The following is a 23,684-nucleotide window of genomic DNA, read 5'->3' as shown; positions in this document are numbered from 1 at the left end:
TCAGTTGCATATTGTTATGTCAGTTGCTGTCCATCTTAGCAGTAGGGTATGATAGGGTAAATAAAGAGGGCTTTGTGGGCTCATTTATTAAGTAGCCTCAGACTTCTCTTACCTTCTAATAAGAGCTTAAGAAACATGCCAGGTGCGGTACTTTAGGTAAGAGTGTTAACCCTGGCATCAGATACTTGTCTAAACCCTTCTGGATCCTGCTTGTTGAAGTTGCATAGAACAGGAGAGTGGGGTCTGGCAACTGTGATGATGGCTACCTTTTGAAAAGGTTGCCAGGCCATTTCTAGATCTCATCTCTCCCCTTTAGCAATATGACCCCTTCACTTCATGTAGATGTAAGCCAAAAATATTCCCTTCATCAGTGGACTGACATTAGGGATCAGCTTGTTTCCAAAGCACCTTTGCCACATACTCTTTGTTAATGCAGCATGTGTTTTGAGAAGTTCTTAGCAATGGTGATAGCATGTTTGAGATTAAAAAATTCCAGAATTTAGTTATATATTTTACATGCTGGTTGTAGAAATCATTCTGATAAGCACACCTATATTCGTCCTATGAATTGAGCCTAACTTGAGCAGAGTTGCCATGTTATAAGTACTCACGGTTAAGGGCCATTTCAAAGCCAGGATGCTATACTCATAGCGCAATATGAATCAGGACATTGCTACTGAGCCTCTTACCTTGTTTATGTCAAATGCTTGATACAGTCACAAGCTTTTAAGCTCTAGATAAGATGCAGTTTTAAATTCCACCTTGACAACCTTGAACCTCAGAAAGGTTTGCAGAAAGATTGCTGAGGTGTTCTTTTGCCAAACTAAACATTTAATAGTGGTAGTGTGAAAAGACCTTGGTTGAAATTAAGATTTTGGTGTCTTTAGGGCTGCACATGACTTACAGGAAGAAAAGACAAAATCTGTAGACAGAGATTTAGATACAGGGATGAATTTTCTTTTTGTTTCCTTCTGGCTATTTTGGTGGCTCTGCAGGTTGCAAGCTTTTAGTGGTTTCTGTGGATCTGGCTGTGTAGGGCATTACTACAGAGGTGTGCACAGTAGTCACATTCTTCATAAAACACTCCTTGAATATCCTGTTTTGATTTATCATTAATCTACATATGGTGTTGTAGTTCTTTTGTCTTGTGTTTTCACACAGTAAACAGATCTTATTTTCTGGCTTAAATACAAGATGGATTTCATAATCATAGTTTTTGATGGGTTGCTGAAATAGGGAAGAGGGAGCTAGTTTGTCCTCAGATTGCTAGTTCTCAATAACTTTTGAAAATAACTTTTTGAAAAAAGCTTGGCTGAACTGTGAGATTTGGAATTACTTTTAGTGAATATTTTGTTGATGGCAACAGAAATTAACACATTCATTTCCAGGTCTCTCCCCGTTCCCAGGTTTCATTTTTCTGCTGAGTGGCAAGAGGAATTAAAGCCAAGAAACCCAAAATTCAGGTCCTAGCTTTACTCATGTTTTCCACATGCTCCTTTAATAGGTCACTCAATCATTCTTGTTTGTTACTCTCCCATATGGGGGAAAACAAAATTCCATTCTCTTGGAAGGCAAAGTTGATATACAGTGACTTCCGCAGCTGCTTATCTATCTATGTATCCTTAAGCTATGATTAGTTTTAATCAAACAAAGGGGTATCTAGTGGTGCAGCAAGCTGGAAAGTGGTGGGAAGGAATAAAGGGAGCTTTGTAGCCATATTGAGCTGATGGCTGGGCATCTCTGAGATGTCAGAGAGGCATTTTAAATTTCAAGCCTTCAATTCCTGTGCAAGTAGAGGGTGAACTCTCTAAGTTGTGTGTGAGTGGAATTTTACCCCTAATAACAGTACTCAGAGATGTGTCGCAAAGAAGGAAGAGTTGAGAGGGCAAGGAGTAGGGCCAGAAGCTCACTGAGATTTGGAGAAAAATTAAGAGGATCTTTGAGGAATGCATTGAATGAATTAGAAGAGCCAAGGTAAAGCCACGCAGTGGGATGGATGATGTTGACAGGAGGTCTCAGGGATGGAAACAGGAAGGAATAAAAAAAGATACTGCGAAGTCAAACAAATGACCTTTCAGCTGGCTGGGTGGGTTTAAGCCTGGGTTACAAACTCGCTGAACACCGCGAGTGAGGAAACATTCAGCAGCAGGGTTGGACGGAATGGCAGCAAGGAAAGGGAAGTCTCTGAGGATGATAGGGACATTGTGGAGAAAAAAAGAGATTGGAATTGTACACAGCAGAGATCTGATAAAAAGGACAAAGGTGAATGAGCAATAGTAAGTTGGGGAGAAAAGAGGATGATGGTGTAGTGCTGTTCAGGGCAGGAGAAATAGGTACGAAAGGGAAAGTGATTGAAGTGTGGCTGGAGTCAGAGAAGTCCAGCATTATATTCCCCATGCTGGTATCGGTGATGGGAGAGTTAGATAGGAAACACTTCATAAGGCTGTGCCTGATAAAGGGAGAGAGTGAGCTAGATGGACCCAGATGTAGAAGTCATGGATGATCATGCAGTAAAATGGGGGCAGGAGAGCCGGGGTTCCTGGTTTGCCTCTTCTAATGCTGCCTTGCTTCCTTTTGCTGTTAGGGAGAAAGGTTTGTCTTTTTAAAACAAAACAAAACAACAACAAAAAACCTTATCAATTTAGAAACTTGGACCTGTTTGGGTTTAATCTGGTAGTTTTTAATTAACAGACTTCAGGCTATATGCTTGCTACTTCCTTTCCTTTGTATGCAGAAATTAATTGCATTTACAGTTTTCCTCATCTGTCCTTTGATATTTTAACATCACTGGCACAAGCAGTCTCTTTAAAGACAAAACTTCTAAGCTACTTCTGAAGGAAAAGACAAGCTTGCTAAACTCTTTGATGGCTATTGAAATATTTTACAGCTTTCATACAATTTTCCTTTCGCTCTGGGAAGGAAACCTTTAACAGGCCTATAAAACAATTATGAAGATGATTAGGAAAAGTACTTGTTTCAGTTGCCTCCAAAGAAAATAGAGTTTGTTCTTTGTGTTTCAGACAGTGATGGAAAAACCTGCATCTGATTGTTTTTAGTGCAAGCTAGAGTTACACTATTGTCACAGTTTCTGAAGCAGGAAGGCTTGAAAAATGGGGTTAGGAAGAGCAAGGTTTTCCAGAAATCACTTCTGAAAGTTTTACTACTGGAATAGGAATTCTGAACATGGTCCCTTCAAAATAATTTTTTGTTTGTTCGCTCAAATGGGAGTTGGAAGGTCATTTTTAATTGTTTGTTTTGAACATAAAATACTCTGTCTTGCTGCCATACATAATATAATTGATGTAGACATCTTTCTGTGAGTAAAGCTGTAATTGCCATCGGAAATGTTCTAGTGTGTGTTTGCCACAGCTTATTTACTTTGTGACACAAGCACAAAGCTTTTCACTAGCCCTTAGTTTCTTGGCTTGTTGATCTTAGATAAATCAGTTAACTGTTTTTTCCTCCCTTTCTTCCTTCTTAAAATGACCAAAACAGTCTCAACAGTTTAGAGACCCAGATGTGTGTACTGGTCTTTTTGAAAGGGGAAAGGAAGGCATGAAGTTTGGAAGTGAGTTAATGTAGGAGTCTAAAAGGCAGCCATGTCAAAGATGACACTTCAGCTACAAACTTAAATAATAAAGGAAAGTAGAGAAATGGAAACAGATTTAGGAGGAGAAGAGGAAGATGATGTGCAGCTTACTGACAACTGGTTAGAAAAGCTACTGTCCATTGTAACTGATGAGAAACCCTACAGATGCCAATTACAGGGTAATAAAACCAGACTGGTATTTTAATGGTAATCATAATGGTTCTGGAAGGCAGTGTTCTGCTGCTTGCCTTTGGCATTCACTGAACTGCCTGTGAAAAGCACCTGCTCCTTGCTGTGACTGATAGTTGTGGTTCTGAGAGGCATCATCACTCTCCTCCTTAAAGGGCTGTGCTTCGCAGTCGCCAAGGAAGCTTGAATACCTGGAGCATCAGCTCTGGGTTCCTGAGTCTGTTGCCAATGGTGGCCTTCTGTAGAATCTAGAAAAACCTCCTACTTTTAGAACAATGGGAGCTGTGTTTTTCATAAAGGAGTTTGGATTTTTCACTTGTGGAGAGCTATTTGGTTGGGCTTGGAACTCTGAATGGTGTCAGCCTCCTTGAGCTGTTGGACAACTAATTGCTATGTGAGGCATGACCCCTTCCTGCAAGAGAGATTTGTTCAGAAGGTGAACATGCCACTCCTGTTTGCTGAAGGACCCTGCCTGTTAGGGAACCATCTTTACTCTGCAAGCGTGAATGACGAGGGTTCCTTGTCTGCTTTCCTCCCTTGGCTTGATGCGCTGCTGTCGCTGGACTCTGCCTTGCTGTGTTAACTGTAGTGTTGGATTGAGCAGAAGTTTGTCTACTTGAACTCCCATGGGGATGGTGTTTATCTTAGTCATTCTCATACACGTGACAATGTCTTATGGGTATCTTACAGGCTTAATGACTCTGAGGAGGGGGTGTTAAAAGAGAGTCTGAATGACACCTTGGTCATTCTGTTGTGTGAACAGTTGGCTGCAAGGTATTTGTCATTCCTTCCCTGTTAAGTAGGTCTCAGTGTGCAACTTAAGAGCAAGCTTAGCAACAGATGGTTGCCTTTGAGAAATACTGGTATTTTTAAAGTTGGGGTGTCCAGCTGTGCCATCAGATGGATAATAGAAAATGGGATTGGAGAGGACCGTAGGAAGCTGCCTGGTCACAGTGAAATGGTTTGTTCCCTTGGTCAGTCAACCAGACCATGGGCACCTGGAAGATACGTTAGAGGCACAAAGCCCAGGGTGTTAGTGGCTCTCAGAGCTGCTTTGTCTCCTCAGAGACTGTAAAACTAACGGTGACAGGCCAAATGTGGCCTGAAGGCCACTGCTTAGATTATTATATAGCGGGGTATTAGTGAAAGAATCTGATTCTCTTCAACTAGTGATATGTGTGTTTAGGCCAGACTACTGCTGACCTACAGATAACCCTTTTGACATGATACATTTTATGACATGGGAAAAGGGTTCATTGTTGAAATGGCTCAGCATGCTACTTTATGAACTTTTTTCCCTGAAAAGCACAGAAAGATTTTAATGACTTAAATTTTAATTACTTGTTAGACAGCTTCTTGTTCCTCGGTTTTGTGTTCACAGCACATTATCTACATCAGTACTGCATAGTTAGGGGCTTTCTCATCTCTCTACTTGTAGTTCATCTGATGGTGTTGGGCAAGGAAGCAGTGGATGCAGTCCTTTATACTATATTTAATGCCTTTTCTTACCTGGATTTTTTTGTATGTGGGAATGTCTTGCTACATACAGAGAGATACACTTTAATGTTGTGGGAGATTTCTAGATTTCCAGAGGTATCTTTATTGCTCATTTATGCCACACTAGAGCAAGCAGAGGAAACCTTCATGGGTAGGGTACATATGTGCTGTTTGTGCTTCTCTAACTGCAGATTAACAATATTTCCCTATGCATTCTCTCAGTAACTTGGGAAAAAAAGGACAGAATTTTGGGTGGACAGTTCAGAACAGAAATAGAAGAGCTGAGCCTGCTTTCACCTGAAGTAGCAAAGGAAGAAAGCTTGAGAGATCTACCCCCTTTAGTCCATAAAGAGTTGTCCTTATACAAGTAGAGGGATCTGGTGCTTGCTACAGCTTTGTTTCTGCATGAGTATGAAAAGGCTTCTTCCATCTCAGTTGGGAGGTGAAAGAGTGGTCTTGTCTTTGCTGGTGTTAGGTGAGGTTTACTTGTACCAGGGTTCGCTTGTGAATAAGAACAAGAATTGCAGAGTTGAGCCTTAAGGGTGACCGAGGGGGTAAGGAGAAGTTCCAGATAGTCTTGCTTTGCGTAATAGGTTTGCCCTTCTTGAGAAAGAGGATTGCCATTATTAGTTTTGGAAGTGAGACAGCAGCTGCATTGTTTATACTTGGGTCTTGCAAATCTGGGAGGAAGGTGGCAGCTTGCAAATCTGCCCCAGTCTGAACCCTCTGTATGATATATGTGTGGTCCTCTGCACTGCTTGCCTCCTATGCTGTATTTACCATGGTATTCTTCCAAAAGAGTCCTGCTTATGTGGATGCTTCAGCAGTAACTGTGTCGAGAGCTTATATGAACACCAGAGCCTTTCCGCCATTAGAGTAGTTGTGGTAAATTCAGGAGCTTGGTCCTGGGGCTGTGTCCTGCCAGGCTGGGTGGAAGAGGCATACAAGACTCTTCTGTCCTGAAGAGCTTGTGTTGCATCTTGTACTACAGCTTAGAACAGATCCTCAGAACCATACATAAACAGTGAAGCCTGTTAGTCCTCATATATCCGCAGGGTTGGTTTTGGGGTTGTTTTTTTTTTTTTTTTAAAGTGATATATCTACGTAGCAAGATCCAAGCAAACACTGCAGAGGCATAAAGGACGCTTTTGCTGCTGGACTCTGTCAAGTTCATTGTTTTCAGAACTCTCTAGCATGGGATGTTTATTCAAAATCCTGGCCTCCATTCCCTCTGCCACTTTGTTTACTCTCCCTTCCCTCAAGGTCCCATAGTAACGGGTGCTCTGCCTGCAGCAGTTCAAAGACATGTCAGCTGAAGAGACCTTGGCCAGCATGGTTTTCAGACTTCTAGCAGGCCTGCAGAGAATGCAGTTAACTTCTCTATCCAACAGCCAGCCCACTTTCCCAGCCCATGTGAGCTAGTTGTCCAAAACATGCTTTTGTCTGCATTGCCCTGTCTGTGTTGTTGCCTTGGCTGAATCCTTGGCCAGTGAAATTTGAATGCAGGGCAAGGGTTAGACTCAGACCATCAAACCAGGAGTGATGATGCAGAGCCCAGGCTTGTGTGATGGTGGCGGTGTGTCTTTGGAGCAGCTGGAAAGAAGTGACGCTGGGGTTTCACAATAGACCTAAAAATAACTTAGGCCCACTGCATTTAGTTACCACCTAGCAACTGTATGTTCATGCGAATGTGCATGCGAGCCATTGCAGCCTATTCTGCTACATTGTTCTTGCTGAATCTTGCATCCAGATTTTAGGCTGCTGTCCCAGTTTCAGCTGGGATAGAGTTGAATTTCTTCGTAGTAGCTAGTATGGGCTATGTTTTGGGTTTGTGCTAAAAACAGTTCTGATAATGTGGAGATGTTTTACTTGTTGCTAAGTAGTACTTACACTGGTCAAGGACTTTTTCAGCTCCCCATGCTCTGCTGGGTACACAAGAAACTGGGAGGGGATGACACATCCAGGACAGCTGACCCAAACTGACCAACAGGATATTCCATACCATGTGACGTCATGTTCAGTATATAAAGCTGGGGAAGAAGGAAGGGGGGACATTTGGAGTGATGGCGTTTGTCTTCTCAAGTAACCGTTACACGTGATGGAGCCCTGCTTTCCTGGAGATGGCTGAACACCTGCCTGTCCACGGGAAGTAGTGAATGAATTCCTTGTTTTGCTTTGCTTCCGCGTGCAGCTTTTGCTTTACCTATTAAACTGTCTTTATCTCAAACCATGAGTTGCCTCACTTTTACTCTTCCAGTTCTCTCCCCCGTCCTACCAGGGGGTAGTGAGCGAGCGGCTGCGTGGTGTTTAGTTGCTGACTGGGGCTAAACCACGACAGCTGCTGTTAAAATTATTCACTGTTTGTCTTCACTATTGACACCATTCCCAGAGGGCCAGGGACCAAATGGAGCATGAATTGTGGAAGAGCTTCTCAGTTCTTTGTGATTCTTCTTTGAAGTCCAGACTGCTCTTCATTATCTTATTATGCAGGGTTTTACTTTTGGTGTTGTGGTATGACACTCGGTGTAGCCTGTGTTAGTTACTGAAAACTATTACTTTGCCATGTGTCAGAGACAGAAGCGATCAACAAGGTAAAAAAGGAAAGGCATGCGTGTAAAAAGGGAAAAAAAAAAACTTATAAAAGGAAATACCTGGGCTGTGGGCCTGGCAGCTGTTAGAGAAGTGGTGCCAAACTGAAGAGGCCAGTGAAAGATCTTGTTGCGTTCCTGATCTGCCAGTCAACAGCTATGGATATTATCTGCTGCTATGTTTCTCAGAGCAAAGAGTGATATAATTTGTTATTTTCTAGGGTGGTTGGTCTCTGCTCATTCTAATGAATTCCTGAATGTTTATATAGAAGCTCTAGCAGTGTAAGTAAGCTTATCCACAGCAAGTCAAGCTCTGCTAATAATATTTACAGTGACAACTGCCTGCATCAGGAGAACTCACTGTATTTGAGTGAGAAGCAACACAATGAAGTACTGGTTCCACTAAGCTGCATTGTGGATTCAGGAATGGGCTCTGAAATTTGTTTGTCTGTTAGCAGCACGTAAAGGTCTGGATATTACATATCATGCTTCTCATGTTAGCTTATTCTGTACAGTGTCCAGAGAAGATATGTTTCCCTATATACATTCAGACTCCTGCATATTAGTATCTGCACAGATACTGCAGCTTAGTCCAGCTTTCTGTTTGCTTGATAAATGTCTGTCCATGACAGGGTGGAGGTTGAGACAACTTGAATAGGAAATATGGTGATGGCATGCCAGATGTGGGAAAGCACAAAGCAGTGAAAGGGAACAATCTACTTGCCTTTGCTCTTTTTAACACAGCTTTTGGGAAAGAAAATTGAGAGGAGGGAACAGGTCAGTGACCTGGGAACACCCACAAAAATTACTTTTCTGGGTTTGAGGATACGGAACTTCTAGAAAGGAAGGAGTAAGTCAGAGGATTTGGATATGGTTGTGAAATACTTAAATCTGCTACAGAGACAGAAGCTCATTGCATGTTGTCAGCTTATTTCAAATGAACCTGGTGTTGGGATGGGAGAACTGACTTGATCAAAGATACAGATATCCTCAAGGAGGAAACTGCACTTATTTCAGGGAATTAGCGACCATGTTTGACACCTAAAACCTGTTGAAAATAGAAAGCAGTGATTGCAAAATAGCAGAGAGCCTGAGGCAATCTATCAGAAAGCTGGGGCATTCAAGTCATTGCAGTGGTCACCGTAGTGGTGGTTTTCTATGAAAAATGTCATTATCCCTCCCTTTTCAAAGCAGAGACCTGCCAAATCAATACCTATATTCAACTCACCCAGGTATGGGTGAGTTGAATGGTGTGGGGGAGAAGGTTTCTGTAACCACAGCAAAAGGAGAAACAATGTAGTTCTTCCAACTCACTTTTAGGGAGTATGTTAATATAATAGTTAATATCATTTTCCTTTACAGTTGAGCGGGCTGTAGGGGGCTGGTTGTTGGGGTTGTCATGCAAACATGCTTGTCCTGTTCTTACTCTTCCCCAAGCACTGGCCTGTGTCCACTGCTGGAGGCAGAGTACTGGGAAAGCTGGACCTTTGGCCCAACCAGTATGAGTGTTCTTACAGCTCTTGCTAAAGCAGGCGAGTTCTGGTGCCAAGTACTAGAGTGAAAAAATTCCAGGCAGCACTTTCACTGTTTGCTAACCTTTTTTCCTCTAAGAGAGAGACTTGTCTTTTGCCTTATAAAAATTATAGCTTTAGAGTGTTCTCATTTTCCTTGGTACAGAAACATGAATTTTCTTCAGGGCAGCATGGCACAGTATATCTCAGTGGCATTTGGTCTCTGGAAGCTGCAGATAAGCCCGGTTTGTTGCTGTGTTGCTGCTTTCTGTTGTATCAGCCTAGTTCTGCCTTCCCTACCCGGCTGCCTGAAGGTACTGGGTATTCTGCTGTATTGTGAAAGCAGAGAGTCAATATGTTTGTGACTTGAATGACTCAGATCAGAGTCATTCCTCTTATGAGGGGTAGTCTGTAATCAAACTGCATGGGAACAAGAGGCATTCCTATGTTCTGGTCTGTCTCTCTTGCTGTGCGAAATAGTTAACCCTTCATAGGAACCATGTGATTAGATTTCACTCATTTACTTTATCAAATCAGCAAATGTTATTGAAGAGCATAGCTCAACTGAGAGAGTCTGTTAGTAGATGCACAGAAATTTGCAATAAAAGCCAATTCATTACTGTTTCTAATAAAGTTTTGGTCTGTGAAGGCTGTTGTTTAGGAGCACAGCATGCATCCCATCTGTTTTCAGTATCCAGTCACACAAGTAGAACACTCAAATCTCCAGTAAAAATCTTAGCAGAGCTTAAGGAGCCTAAAATTTTTATTAGCAGTTTTTATTAGCACATTAGTAGGCTTGGGGTCTGACCTCTGCATGTGGTGATTACAGGCTGTGTGGATATAGTAGGCTTTTTAAAATGGGGAGACAGATCCTAGGAAGTTTAGAGAGATTGGCTCTCTGTAGCAATAAATGTGTGAGATGTTACTTACCTTTCATTTAAGCATTCTAAGGGACTCTACAAAGTGAAGGTTGATGCTGTTTATTTTCATTTTGGAATGTGGAAAAAATGTGGCTCAAAAAAGAGACTTGTGTGAGGGTCATCTAGTGATGGGGTTTTTTGTTTTGTTTGTCATAAGAATCAGGGAAGTGCTGATATTGTAATTTGTTTTACTCAGGAAGTCACCTCTTGCTTTGAGATATAAACCATCTCAGTCCATTTGAATATGTTTTCTTGGTAAGGAAAGGGGGCAAGTCAGTCCAGCTGTGACTTAACTAGTGCCTGCTTGAATGGTGTGAGAATTTCTGAACTGTCTTCCTGGTAGATATTTGAGCATGTGGTTACTGTGAGCAAAGGAATGACTTTGCAAGGTTGTATTGCAATAAATCCAAGGTCCTTTTCTGACACTCACCGCATATAGTGAGAATAAATATTGCTTTATAAAGTTAACTGCTGTGAAACATTCGTCAATGCCCTGTGCTATGGTAAGCATAATGAGCATAGCCATCGTCATTATGAAGTAACAAACTCTTCAGCATGACTGGAGCCACTTATCTAAGAATGGGGCTGATCTTCCTTCCGTGTGTGGGAACCAGGCATCTCTCTTGGCCTGTCCAATCCAAAAAGGGTAACGAGAGCGATCTGGGAAAAGCATGATGGGGATTGTATGTCACGAGCATTAGTATGCTCCCCGCCATGTCCCAGCTAATTAGCGAAGGGTCACTTGCACAGCCCTTCCTGCAGTGCGGCAGACAAGTTTCCACAGCCCCTGTTTTTGCTGGTGACCCAGGGGTGAAGTTCTGTTTTCCACTGTTCATTCTCTGAATGTTCAGCCTTCCTAGGAGGCTGTGTGGTCTTTGACTGGTGAATCCCAGGGAGTTTCACTGCTGTTCTCTGAGACATGGCTGCTGTTGTAGCAGGGGCAGGAGCAGGAGGAACTGCTGCTTCACAGGTCTATGTGATGTTCATGTCTCATTGAAGGGCTGGTTTTGGTGAAGGCATTGTCAAAGCATTTGTTTGCACTTAGGTCCAACAGAGCTGTAAGTAGAGGCTTTTCCTGAGGTATGTGTGGCCTTTCAGAGGTGCTTTTATTTTTTTAAAAAACTCCTTTTTTTTTTTTTCATCATTCCAGTCTGCTTTATGTTAACTCTAGAAGGGGTTTTGTCCCTACATTATCTATCTTTGGGAAATTTTTTTTTAATCTTTCAGTAGCCTTAACAGAAACACAACAGTACCTTTAATCTACTTCTGTCTTTTGTGTAGTTTCTGGTTCAGCTTTTATGTAAACTTTGAATAAACTGTATGTGCTGATGCAGTCTTGAGTCTTTAATAACTGAGTTTGGTAATAAGTCTGGCGTTTTTCATGCTGTAGGGAGTTGGTTGCAGACAGCTGGTATGAAAGCTTTGTTTCACAAAGGGAGAGGTGGGGGAGCGTCTCTTCTTTTTAAGACCCTTAAGTCACTTTCAGAATAAGATCCCTGAAGTCTTGTGGTATATTTATAGGCTTGTAATGTTGTGCAGAGAACATTACGCTATCCTCTGAGGCAGAAGTGCTGGTTTCAGGTTGCTCTGTTGATCACGGTAAACAGCTCTGGGTTCCTGTTGGTATGTGTGCTGCTCAGACTGTGCTGATCTGCCATGCTGATACAGTTTGTTTGGGTTTTTCAGAAGCTCTGCATTTGAAGAGTCTTTGAACCATAATTTAGGTGCTTAAAACAAGGTCCCAGATCATCACATCTTGATTAGTTTATTAATCTAGGCTAATGCCATAACATTCAAAAGGATCCTGACATGTTCATAGCTCTCTGTACAAGAGGGTCCTTCCCAACAGCCGCCATCTTAAATGAGGAGGAAGATGCATGGGACAACTGTTATCAGTTCCTGATCATCTGTATCAGAAGACAGCTTTTTGTAATGAATATTCTGATTCTGAAAAGGTTGATGAAAAGCCAGTGGCAGTTACCAAGTTTTAGGAAGAAGTGAAAAATTTCAAGAGACTGTGAAATAAGCAAGTGGGATCGTTTCTCTAAAAACAACACTTCTTACTTCTCACCATGTGTGAGAGAGTGCAGGAAACACTTCAAAACCAAGGAAAACCAAATGTATTGATCTGATGTGAATTACTTTGTTGATATGTTTATCAATACAACATATTGATCATCACCATCATAACAGTTGATATCAGTAGGAAAGTTCCTCTACCTCCTAGCAGCAATTTTGTGAGAAAAGATCACAGTAGAACTGATTGTGATATCCTTGTTATGCTACCTGCAACATTTAGACATGTAATCTTTCCTTTGCCTCACCAAAATCTTCTAAAACTTGTTCGAGCAGCAGGGAGGAAAGATGAAGAGAAGGAAGTGGTGGAGAGAAGGGGCGCATTGAGTGCAGTGGCTGTTTTCTAAAAGGGAAGCATGCAGCGGGGAGGGAGCTGGAAAGAAAGCTGTTGGCAAAGATGATGCAGCAAAGAAAATCTGATAACTCTTATCACAGTGTTAGTTACTGGCGCACCACTGCATGTTACAAAGTGGCAAGGTATGTTAAAGCTGATATTTGTAGCCTTCTCGTTTCAGGCAAAGAATAAAGTGTGTTTCCTAAATGAAAGTTCTCAAGCTGATTGTGTTAAAGATAGTTTAACAACTTTGTGAATGATGCTGGATACTCATTTTCTGGTCATTCTGGCCCAGGGCACAACACTGACAGATACATGAACCTTGCAATCCTAGCACTAGAGAGAAGGTGAACTGCGGTGGGGGTAGATTTGAAGTTTTGCATCTCTAGTAGCTTGACTTTGATACTTGGCATGCAGCTTGCAGGTGAGGAACAGCTGTCAGGTGTTCTATGAGCAGGTTTCATGCTTACTGCTTTAAATAGAGATAAAATGATCATTTTGTTACAAGGGTGAGTCCTTTAGAAAATGAGACATTAAGTTATGTCACAGAAAACATTAAAAAGAATTGACTTCCCACCCTCTTACCCAGCAGTTACTGTAGGCAACACTGGTAGCGCTTCCTGTTCTTAAAGTTGCCCACTAATCCCTACTGTGTAACTGTACTTTTGGCTGGTTTAGCTGATCTGAACTTTCCCATGTCTGAGCCTGTGTTATTTGGACGAGAAGTTGTTCAAAGTGGTTTAGTGTGTCCCACTAATAAAGCTTTGCCCATATTAAAAAAAAAAAAGGAAAACAAAGAAGTTCCAATCATTTTTCAAAGATTGTATTACCCTAAGGATCAGAGCAGGGCCTTTGGTGAGGAGGTTTGAGTGGGGTGCTCTGTCCTGCAAAACTGTTTTTAAATTGTTGAGATCATAATTTTCTAAGAAACTGGAGCTACCACCATAGAGGTGGTCAGAGCATTGACTGGAGGTCCATCTGGCATGGTGAGAGATCAGGAAAGGGAACTGGATGCAGTTTTGCAAGCAAACACAGACATGTTATCTCACGTTGGCCAAATCAGAGAATTGGATAATGAAATGTTAATAGGTCTATGCCTTAGTTTCCCATCTGCAAAATGAGGGTGAAAGCACCATAGAAAAGCTTGTGAGGAATTTGTTTAGATTAAGTAATGATCTATAAATCAAGGTATTAGCACTGAAAAGCGAACAGCATGAGAGGCCACCAATGAAAGTGCTAAATATGCAGGATGTGCTGCGTACCATCTATTCTGTAAACAGAGGCTTAGGATATGAACAGATTGCTTGTGATCCTATAGTAAAGGTTTTTCATTATAAGAAATGTGCAAAGATACCTACATATAAATTCAGATGCTCCCTGCCTTTTGTAGTGATTGTGTATACTATCGTAATTTTCCTTTTTATGTAGGATTTAATTTAATATTAAACATGCATTGGCGTTCAGTTCCAGCTGAGATTTGAACTTCCCTGTGTAGAATACGTGCTAAATTTATACAGTGTAGATTCAAGCCCATGCTTAAACCACTAGTTCTTACCTCAAAGGAATATTTTTTTAACCGAATAGTTAGAAATTGTGATAATCTTCACTTTGTATGCTTTCCGTGTCTACATCTAATCTGCCAGGAAAATAAATGGCAGATTGCGTCTCTTAATGTTTTATACCAGAACAGAAACTTCGGATTGCAATGTTCATTTAAATAAAAATCAGAACAATTTCCTATGGAGTTTATTTTTTAAAAATAATCAGCTTATATTACTGCAAAAGTTTTGTAACTTTCTTGTCAGTAGTTAAAAATTTTACAGTTAATATTTACAGTGATGCGTTCTTCTAAAGGACGGTTTAAGGGGACCTGATGTTTTTACCCATGCCCATATCTGATCAACTGATGTGTTCCTAGCAGGCCCCAGAAATAGCTTAGAAATATGAATATTTTAATGTTTAGTTGTAAAAAGAAAAAATTTTTGCCATGGAGATAAAAATGGATTCTGTGTTGTCTTGAATTCTCTAGCCAAGTAGGAGAAAAATTAAGACTGCGTTCTTCTTTCTTTTTCATTGACAAAACATGAGTTGAGAAACAGCAATGCCAAATAAAATGATAATGCAGGTGCAGGTCAGCTCAGTTCTTACAATGTTACCTTTATACCATTTTCATACTGAGCATATTAAATTATTTAATAAATTATTCTGTTGTGCTGGGAAATTTACCAAGAGCTGGGGAATATGTAAATTGAAATATGTAAATCTAATCCTTGCTAAAACTTACTCTTGCTAGTAGCATTTTAGTATGGGGCGTGTGGCTGGGATATGACTGGCTGGAGTTCTGTCCTCGCTTTGCTACTAACATCCTTTGTGGCCACGGGCAGCTGCTCTCCCTCCTGGTATTTCAGATTTGGGCAAATGAAAGTAGTGGTATTTGTGTCTGACCCTAAATCTCAAAGCACTGTGTAAGTTCTGTATGTCAGTGCCTTTTTCATGATGGTATTTCTGGTAGTCCTGTGAAGGAGGTCTTGATTTTTGGCAGTTGAAGTATGTGGCATTTTGTGAAGTTTTGATGTTTATAAAGTTACAAAGTATGTGACTTCTTTCAATGGGTAAAAGTACAGCGGGATCAAGGAGAGGTTTTGCCTGAGAGTTAGCAGTGATAGATGGTGATGGTGAGCCCGTTTCTCAGCACTTTGACTGAAATCTTAGTGACGTTACTTATTAAGCTTTTTCTGTTTTCTTGCTGTTTCAGTTCTGTATTAAAATAAGTCAATGTTGGACAAATGTCTGAAAAGCAGGAACATTTATAGAACTATCCTTTGATTTCTGACTGGAAATGAGAAACTGTCTAAATATTCCAAGTCTTTAAATAGACACTGGCTGAAGGACACTATAGCCTCCAAGTCTCCTTGATATTTGTACTGTTTTTTATGTTCCCCTTTGCCCTGTGCTGTTTCAGCGCTGTTTTCACCCTTTCATAACTTGCATGAAACCTGTTTCTGTTCAAAGCATTTCTCCAATGGTCCTTCCTGGCTGTCTGCAAGCCTTCCTCTTCATATAGCACATCTTGGCCATGTTATGTTTGGCTAAAACTCCTTTCCTTGATTGACATAATGGTGGTATGAAAAGCTGTCAGTGTAGATATGATAATACTCTCAAAACGCAAGTTTTTCAGCTCTTGCTTTTCTCTGAGGAGGCTGCAGGACGTTGCCTTGGCAAAGCACAGGTCTGCTGGTATAAGCCAGGGTAGCACTTGGTATGCCACAGCACTTACCAGGTCCATTCGTGAGTCCCCAGCGTAGACATGGTCTTTATCAGAGCGAGAGCCCAGACACTGCAAACCTTCATTTATGCAAATTAAGCTAAACTTCCAAACTTTGCTTAAAATAATGTTCAGTTTGTAAAATAAATACATGAAGGTTTATAGTGCATTTGTTGGGGCAGGCATGTTTGCTTCTGGTGTATGACTGATCTTTTACTTTACTGTTCATTCTCAGGAGTTGCATACCTCAGCCTTCCTGGGTGAAACCAGTCTAGATAACATGTTCTTTGGCAGGTGTTGCAATTCCAGTTTGCAGTGGATAACTTTGATTTTTGTTTTTTTATTTTTCTAATGCTTCTTAACCACACCTTGAATATTGTGTTAAGTTTTGGGCCCTTCAGAAGAGGCATGTTGAGTTGCTGGAGCATGTCCAAAGAAGGGCAATGAACCTGGTGAAGGGTCTGGAGAGCAGGTCTTATGAGGAGAGGTTGAGGGAACTGGGGTTGTTTAGTTTGGCGAAGAGGAGGTCGAGGGGAGACCTTCTCACTCTCTACAACTACCTGATAGGAGGTCGTAGTGGGGTGGGTGTTGGTCTCTTCTCCTAAGTTACTAGCAATAGAATGAGAGGAAACAGCTTCAAGCTGCGTCAGGGGAGGTTTAGGTTGGATATTAGAAAAATTTCTTACTGCAAGAGTGGTCAGGCATTGGAACAGGCTGCCCAGAGAGATGGTGGAGTCACCATCCCTGGAAGGTGTTCAAACAAACCTGTAGCTGTGGCACTTCAGGACATGGTTTAGGAGGCCTGGGGGTGTTGGGCTGATCGTTGGACTTGATCCTAGAGGTCTTTTCCGACCTTAATGATTCTATGATTCTATATAAGGCTCATGATAGAGGAAAAATGTTTGTTCTCGTATCTGTGTCTTCAAGGTTGAAGTATTACTTTTAAAAGGAGGCGAATCAAACAGTGGGGAGTGTTTGGTTGTTTTAAAATATTTGATGCAACTTCAGCTTGAAATCCCCTGCTGTCATTTGTGGAATGTGAGCAATATAACATCCCTCCACAAACCTGGAGTCTACTACTGCGGGAGGATTTCAGGTAAGGAGGATGAATTAGGTAACCAAGAAAACAACCTGGCCTAATGCTTGCTTTTAAAATGAGCTCTGTCTGGGATTAGTATCCCAGGGCTGCAGCTAGGATTAACTTTGTAGGTACAAATAGTAAGATGCTAGAATGTGGCCTCCTCACCAGTCCTACACACATTCACTTGGTGTAGGAATGTTTATTTCACTGCCTGCTTCTTTGCTCCAGCACACAATGCATATAATCTGATTCTCTGAATGAACCTTTGTTTGGGGAAATACTGTTAGTTTTGGCTCTTGGAGAGCTGAGCTGACAGACCCAACTCACCAACGAAACAGATTGGAGATTAAAAAACAAACTGAAACCACGCCTTCAAAAAAAAAAAAAAACAACCACCAAAAAAACCCAACCAACAACACTGGGGAGAAGCCAAGAAGTTCCTTTTCTCTGTTGCTGAAAAAGCTAATCTATTTAGCTACTGTAATTATTTGGCTACTGTAATATCAAATCAGATTTTTTCATATTGCTTAAATTAAGAGCCTCATTACCATCACCTGCAATAAATGGGAAAAAAACCAAACCTTAGTCTTATCTCAAAAGATTGCATGATCATTACAAGAAGGAATCGGGGCATAAAAAGGCACAGAGAAAGTGGGTTTTGAGGCAGGAGTTAACAAGGCAAAAAAGAGGTCTTTTAGCACCAGAGCAGTGGGAATCTCTTAATTAAACAAGAAAATGCAATACATTTCTGTAGCTCATTACTGTAAACTGAATTTACAAAATTCAGATCTGAAAATGAAATAATTTGCTTACAACTCTAGTTCACAAGACCCCTGTGGTTTGCATGAAAAGTGATCCCTGCATGTCTGCAGTAGTTCTCTTTCAAGGTATCTTTGCTGTGTTTGCTGAGAATATATATTTGGGCAGCAGGGTCAGGTCTGTGGAATCTGAGCCGCGGCACTCAGAGGGTTATGTTTAAATTCCACGTATGTTAGATATAGGCCAGGTGCTATCCAACTGCAAAAGGAAAAAATAACTTCTCCTGAGCTAGAGAGCCAACTCTAGCCAGAGATTTTCCTTGTCCCTACACTACATATCAAAACAATTGAAAGGTGGAAGGGCAGAAATGAGAGTTTTACATGCAGAGTGCAGCAGTGTATCAAAATAATGTGTCCCACTTCTAGTGCTGTCACTCATGCACTTCATAGCCGTGGGCATATAATTCAGCCTCACTGTTTCCTTATTTTTAAGCAAGAGACCATGCATTTCCTCCCTCACAGGGTATTTTAAAGACCTCTTATTTTGTGCAGCATTTAGTCCGCTACAATCGCAAGATAGCTTGCCGGCTGAAATTCCTTGCTCAGCAGTGTTTGCATGTCATGGTGTGGAGAATAAACTTAATTTTCTTCTGAATGAGGGATGGGGATTTTTCAGACTGGTATTTATAGCAGTGTCTTCCCTATTGTCTTCTGTTAGAAAAGGATTTAAAACATAATGCTATGGTACTGTTTTGCCCGTTTCTGAGGTAGCTAAAAAATGAGGAACTGCAAATTGGATCAGAAACAGCTTAGTAAAGCATTTCAGCTGTATAAAAACCCTTAAGTTCGACCATACGATACTACATGGCTTCCATTTAATCAAAATGTATTCAACCACCTATTAAATGGAGGTTATGTAAGCTGACCAGACCAGCCTTCTGAGATTGCCTTGTTTTGGATGGAATTTATCTTAATATTTAAAACTCTCCTTCTCTGCTCCTTCAGTGCTCTTTGTAGAAATCAGTGTTTCTTAAAATGCTAGCATTTCATAATGCTAGTTAGTAATGAAAAACCCCTAAACCTCTTCTGGGTTTGCATGCAGATAAATATTCATTTCTGTCCAAATCTGGAGGGTGGTTGTCACGTGGATTTATGCTGACTGAAGTCCATCTTAAAATCCTCTGATTTAAGGGAGGAGAACAGGGGATTCTTCTGTTGTGAGTCATCTTATAGCAGAGCTTGATCATGCTTCTACTGATGTGGGCAGGAGTTTTTCCACTGAGTTTACTGATTGCATGTTTCTTCAGCAGAGTTAGTGGTTTAAATCCGAAGTCACCCTAACAGCTGTGAATGGCATTTCCTGTGCCCCGTATCTGTTAAGGAAGAAGGTCACCTATTTGCCTTGTCCCTACTAAGTCAAAAGCATCACTAAAATATCCTGTAAGATCATTAACTGCTCTTCTAGATACTGTTTGTTAGCCATACACTTAAAATGCTGTTCATTGCTAATCACCAGTGGAAGGCAACCCTTTAACATGCAGTCCTTAAAAAAAAAAAAAAAAAAAAAGAAAAATCTATGGAGACAGAACAACCCTCCGTAGGTACTGTTTGCCCGTGTGTGGCTGAAATGCTTTATTTTGGGTGTTATTAACACAGAAGAAAATTATGACACTCTCAGAGGCAAAACTTTGCATAAAAATGGACATTGCCAGGGTAAAATCTACTTTGTACCATGTTAGAATACATACCTTCTCCCTAATTACATTGCAGTTGATTGAAGAAAAATTTAAAAATTAGATGTGTTTAAGGGAATCAGGTCATGCTCTCACAATGGACGTCTGTTTATTGTAGTTTGCTACAAATCTTGTGGCATTTGAAGGTTTGTAACTGTTTTTAAAACACAGCTGCTTTCACTGGAAGTTTAGAAATGGAGAGACTTTGGGATACTCTGACAGATCAGTGCTGTGTTACCTATCTGCCTGCATGGTTCTCAGTTGCCTAAGGTAATTCCTGAGCTGTGAAAAGTATGTAAAAAAAGCCTTGGGAATGGACTCCAGCCAATCTTGGCATACTCAGGACTCATAGGTGAAAGCTGCAGCATATAGAAGTCACAGCCATGATTGTCTGCAGCTTCTCTTCTGAAAACACTGTGACTTCTCCAAAGTACTTCAGGGCCCCTGTGTCCAAGAGGAGTTCCAGCTCTGTTGACTGTTCAGCTGAAGCTTTTTTAGTTGGTTTGCTATGATCAAATCACTTGAGGACATACTGGTCTCGGGAGACGGAGATTTCTACATGGGAGACTGAACTGAGCTGCTGGAATGTATTGCACGTTATCCACCAGATGGTTTTCAGCCACTTTGATTTGATCAGTGTTTGAGAGTGCTGAAGATGAGTGTCACATATTTCTCCAGCATTGCTTATGTGAGCCTGGGTAGCACAGGCTATGATTCTGGCAGCAACAACCCCTGCAGCATGCACCCGAGAGCCTAGTTCCCTCTGCACTCCTCTCCTTGGGCACTGTCTGTGCAGCACCAACATCCTCTAGGTCATGCCACTGGCTGGTGTGGATGCAGCTGTCCCAGCTTGTACCATGGAGTGTTTGGTCCAAGCTCCCTTGGGATGGTTTCCTCATCCCCTCTCTGGAACCAGCACTCCTGCAGAGTTGCAGCTGCCGTTGTAGAAGGAGCAAGGACCATGTGTGCACTGACATTTTACACTTGCAGGTACATTATGACCATCTAGCTGGTCAGCAAGTTGCTCTGCATTTCTTGTAGGAGTCAGTGTGGTCTTAGGAGACAGGGAACTGGCAGGGGCAGCAGCCAGTGGGTGTCTCCATTTGGTTTTTTGTTGTTTTGTTGCTTTAATATCTGAAGATGGGTTTCAGTTAGGCAGCTGCTCTCTGTCAGTGTTGTACAAAGTAATTGACTTTCCACTGACTTGGGAATTTGGAATAGTATCTAAATATTGTTGTCAGCTTCATGCTGATTCCTCACCACTGAGGCTAAAGTCGTTTCACTTATGACCTCAAGCTGGACTTGTGCTTTGCTCCCATGGGAACTAAAAATAATAATTATTTTAAGAATAGGTTCTTAATCACTTCCTTCTTTTGATGCACTACTTTTTGTTTAGCATTTTGTAAGAATGTAATAGAAAATGTTTTAACCTATTTGTGTTTTAATTCCAGTTTTAATTGGCTCTTTGAAGATGCAAGGTGTGTACAAGAATTAATTACAGTTACTTTCAGTTTTTTTGTAGAAGAGCATTCATTGTTATTCTGAGTGAAGGTTATTAGAGTTTTGTTGCTTTGGCAAACTGTCCAGTCACACAGAGCTACGAAGAGATGAACATTAAGTTGACAGATTTCTTAGTCAAAGGCATGTGGGCATTTTGTCAGTGTTGGTGATGCATCAGCATGTTAATCTCCTGTCTCTGAACTGTTAATGTACGTATGAGAAACAGAAAAAGATGTGCTTTAATCTGGGTTTAGAAGGAACGATAAGACACAATGATTTTATGGCAGGGATGGCTGTACAGTGAACACTGAAGGTGATGAGATAGTTTGCAGAGATGGGTAGAATATTAAACAGATGGAGATCCATGGTCTGCCCTGACCTACAGCAGCTGGATAACAGTGAGATAAAATTCTTCATTTGGAGATCTTTCCATAAAATGAAAGAGTCTTGAAACTTAGAAGTGGGGTTTTGGGAGATGTATTAAAAAAAAAAATTAAAGAATCCAGAAGGGGTTCCTAGACTTCAGTGAGCATACACAGTGTGGTTGTACTGAGCGTCTTAGAGCCCAGCTACAGAGAATAACACAAGTACACGAATAATTGTTTTTCCTATTCCTTTCTAACAGTTTACATGTTTTACTATTACTTCCAGCCAGTGAAGTTGTTTGCTCCTGCAAATCTACTTGCCTTAGAGGGAGCCAGTGTTCTATTTTGTGTACCAGATTTTGTTTGTACTTCATTTCTTCTCAAGCATCAGGGTCCCAAAGGCTGCAGCAGTGCCTTATAGCATAGTCTAGAGGGCTCAGCGTACAGCATAGGCCCTGAAGGGGCAGCTGGGCATGGACCATGGTGAACACAGGACTCACAGGCTTGTCGCTTATCTGTTCTTTTGCTGCTCTGAATTGTCCTTTTAGTGCAGTTGATATCTGGCCTCTCCACCAGCTTCCCTGTGCGTATAAAAGCATAGCAGTTTATTTTTAAAGCTACGAGGAGCACAAAAAATCTTGTTACTGTCGGGCAACAGCTCACCTGATGGTGGTTTAACCTGTTGCTACAACTGACACTACACATGGTAGTAAAATTGAAAGAGCAGAGCTGGCTTTCCTTTACCTGTCACTTGGCTGAGGTTTGGCATTTGCTCATCTGTTACTGTTGTGGGAATACCTGAGTGGTAACAGCAGTTGTGGTGCTAGCAAGGGAGAAAAGAAATGATGAGTCAGATACTTGAAGAAAGTGGTGGTTCAATATCCTGCTATTGGCAGCTCTGGCATTCTGGCTTCTTTTGTGGGGGCTGTGAGGACTTTTTATAAGTATAGTATTACAAGTTCTACTGCAAGTTTTCTTTAAAAAGAGCTGCTCTGAGGAGGTTTCCCAGGCGAAGTAGGAAACAGGAATCAGCAGTTCTCCAGCTACAGGCCTCCCTCTGCATGGCCTTGAGCAAGCCAAGGGAAGTGCCTGGCACTTCTGTAGGGTGTACTTCCTATTCTCACAGTGATTTTAGACCTTAAGTATAAAATAGGGGCTTAAAAGGAAGAATAATTCAGCTCTTTGAGTTAATTTGTACTGAATATGTGATAGCAAATATACAGTGTCCTAGCACAGGCCAGTTCCAGTACAACTCTCTCTAGTGCCACTGCAGTTCATGGTAAAGTCACTCCCAGTTAACCAGGTGTTCAGTGATCTTTTCTGAGAGGGCAAAGTGTTTGGAGGTGACGTTGCTCCTGTGACTCATTTGTGTACTCTTCACTACAGAAGACCTTAACCTCTTGATCTGATGCTCATAGCATTTCAGGATGAACCTGTTGCCTTTGCATATGTTGTATTGATTGCAATTTGTATTGCTGGTCTGCTTTTGTTGTAGCAAGGATGCACAAACAGCATAAGGAGACGTAAACTAGGAAAATATATGGCTAAAATCACAAAAAAAGAGAGAGAGAACCTGGGATAGGCACAATACCTATACTTTAATCTGTGGCTTGAAATTTACTACATTATGAATATTTCCTACTTTCTCTGCTCTGTCAGTAATATGGATTAATGATTCATAAAGGTGTGTTATAGAGGCTGGGTAGTTTGTCTTTATACAGTGTTCACTGGAGACGCTGTTGATTCTTCCTTTTTCGTTCCCTCTCCCTCTCACCTCCAGAGCGTCACAGAAGCATGGAATGTCCTGAGCTGGAAGGGACCCACAAGGATCATCAAGTCCAATTCCTATCCATGCACAGGACAACCCCAAAATTCACACCGTGTCTCTGAGGGCCTTGTCCAAGTGCTTCTTGAATATCGCCAGGCTGGTGCCGTGATGCCTCCCTGGGGAGCCTGTGCCAGGGCTCCACCACCCTCTGGGGGAAGGACCTTTTCCTAATACCCAACCTAACCCTCCCCTGGCACATCTCCCTGCCATTCCCTCGGGTCCTGTCATGGGTCACCAGAGAGAAGAGACCAGCCCTGCCCCTCCTCCTCCCCTTGTGAGGAAGCTGCAGACCGCAATGAGGGCTGCCCTCAGCCTTCTCTCCTCCAGGCTGAATAAACTAAGTGACTTCAGCTGCTCCTCATGTGGTTTCTCCTCTAAACCCTTCACCAACTTTGTGGCCCTCCTCTGGACACTCTCTAGTAGCTTTATATCCTTAATGTACTGTGGTGC

General features: G+C 41.6%; 1 protein-coding gene across 3 annotated transcripts in view; it reads left to right on the top strand.

Moving 5' to 3' along the window:
* The window catches only part of MLXIP (MLX interacting protein), a 53,417-nt gene that overhangs the window by 4,598 nt on the left and 25,135 nt on the right, over positions 1-23,684 (top strand). The window lies entirely within an intron of this gene.

The sequence above is a fragment of the Phalacrocorax carbo genome, chromosome 15, assembly GCF_963921805.1.
Source record: "Phalacrocorax carbo chromosome 15, bPhaCar2.1, whole genome shotgun sequence".
Lineage (NCBI taxonomy): Eukaryota > Metazoa > Chordata > Aves > Suliformes > Phalacrocoracidae > Phalacrocorax > Phalacrocorax carbo.
Note: the sequence above shows the minus strand (reverse complement) of the source record. Positions and strands in the feature narration are given on the sequence as shown.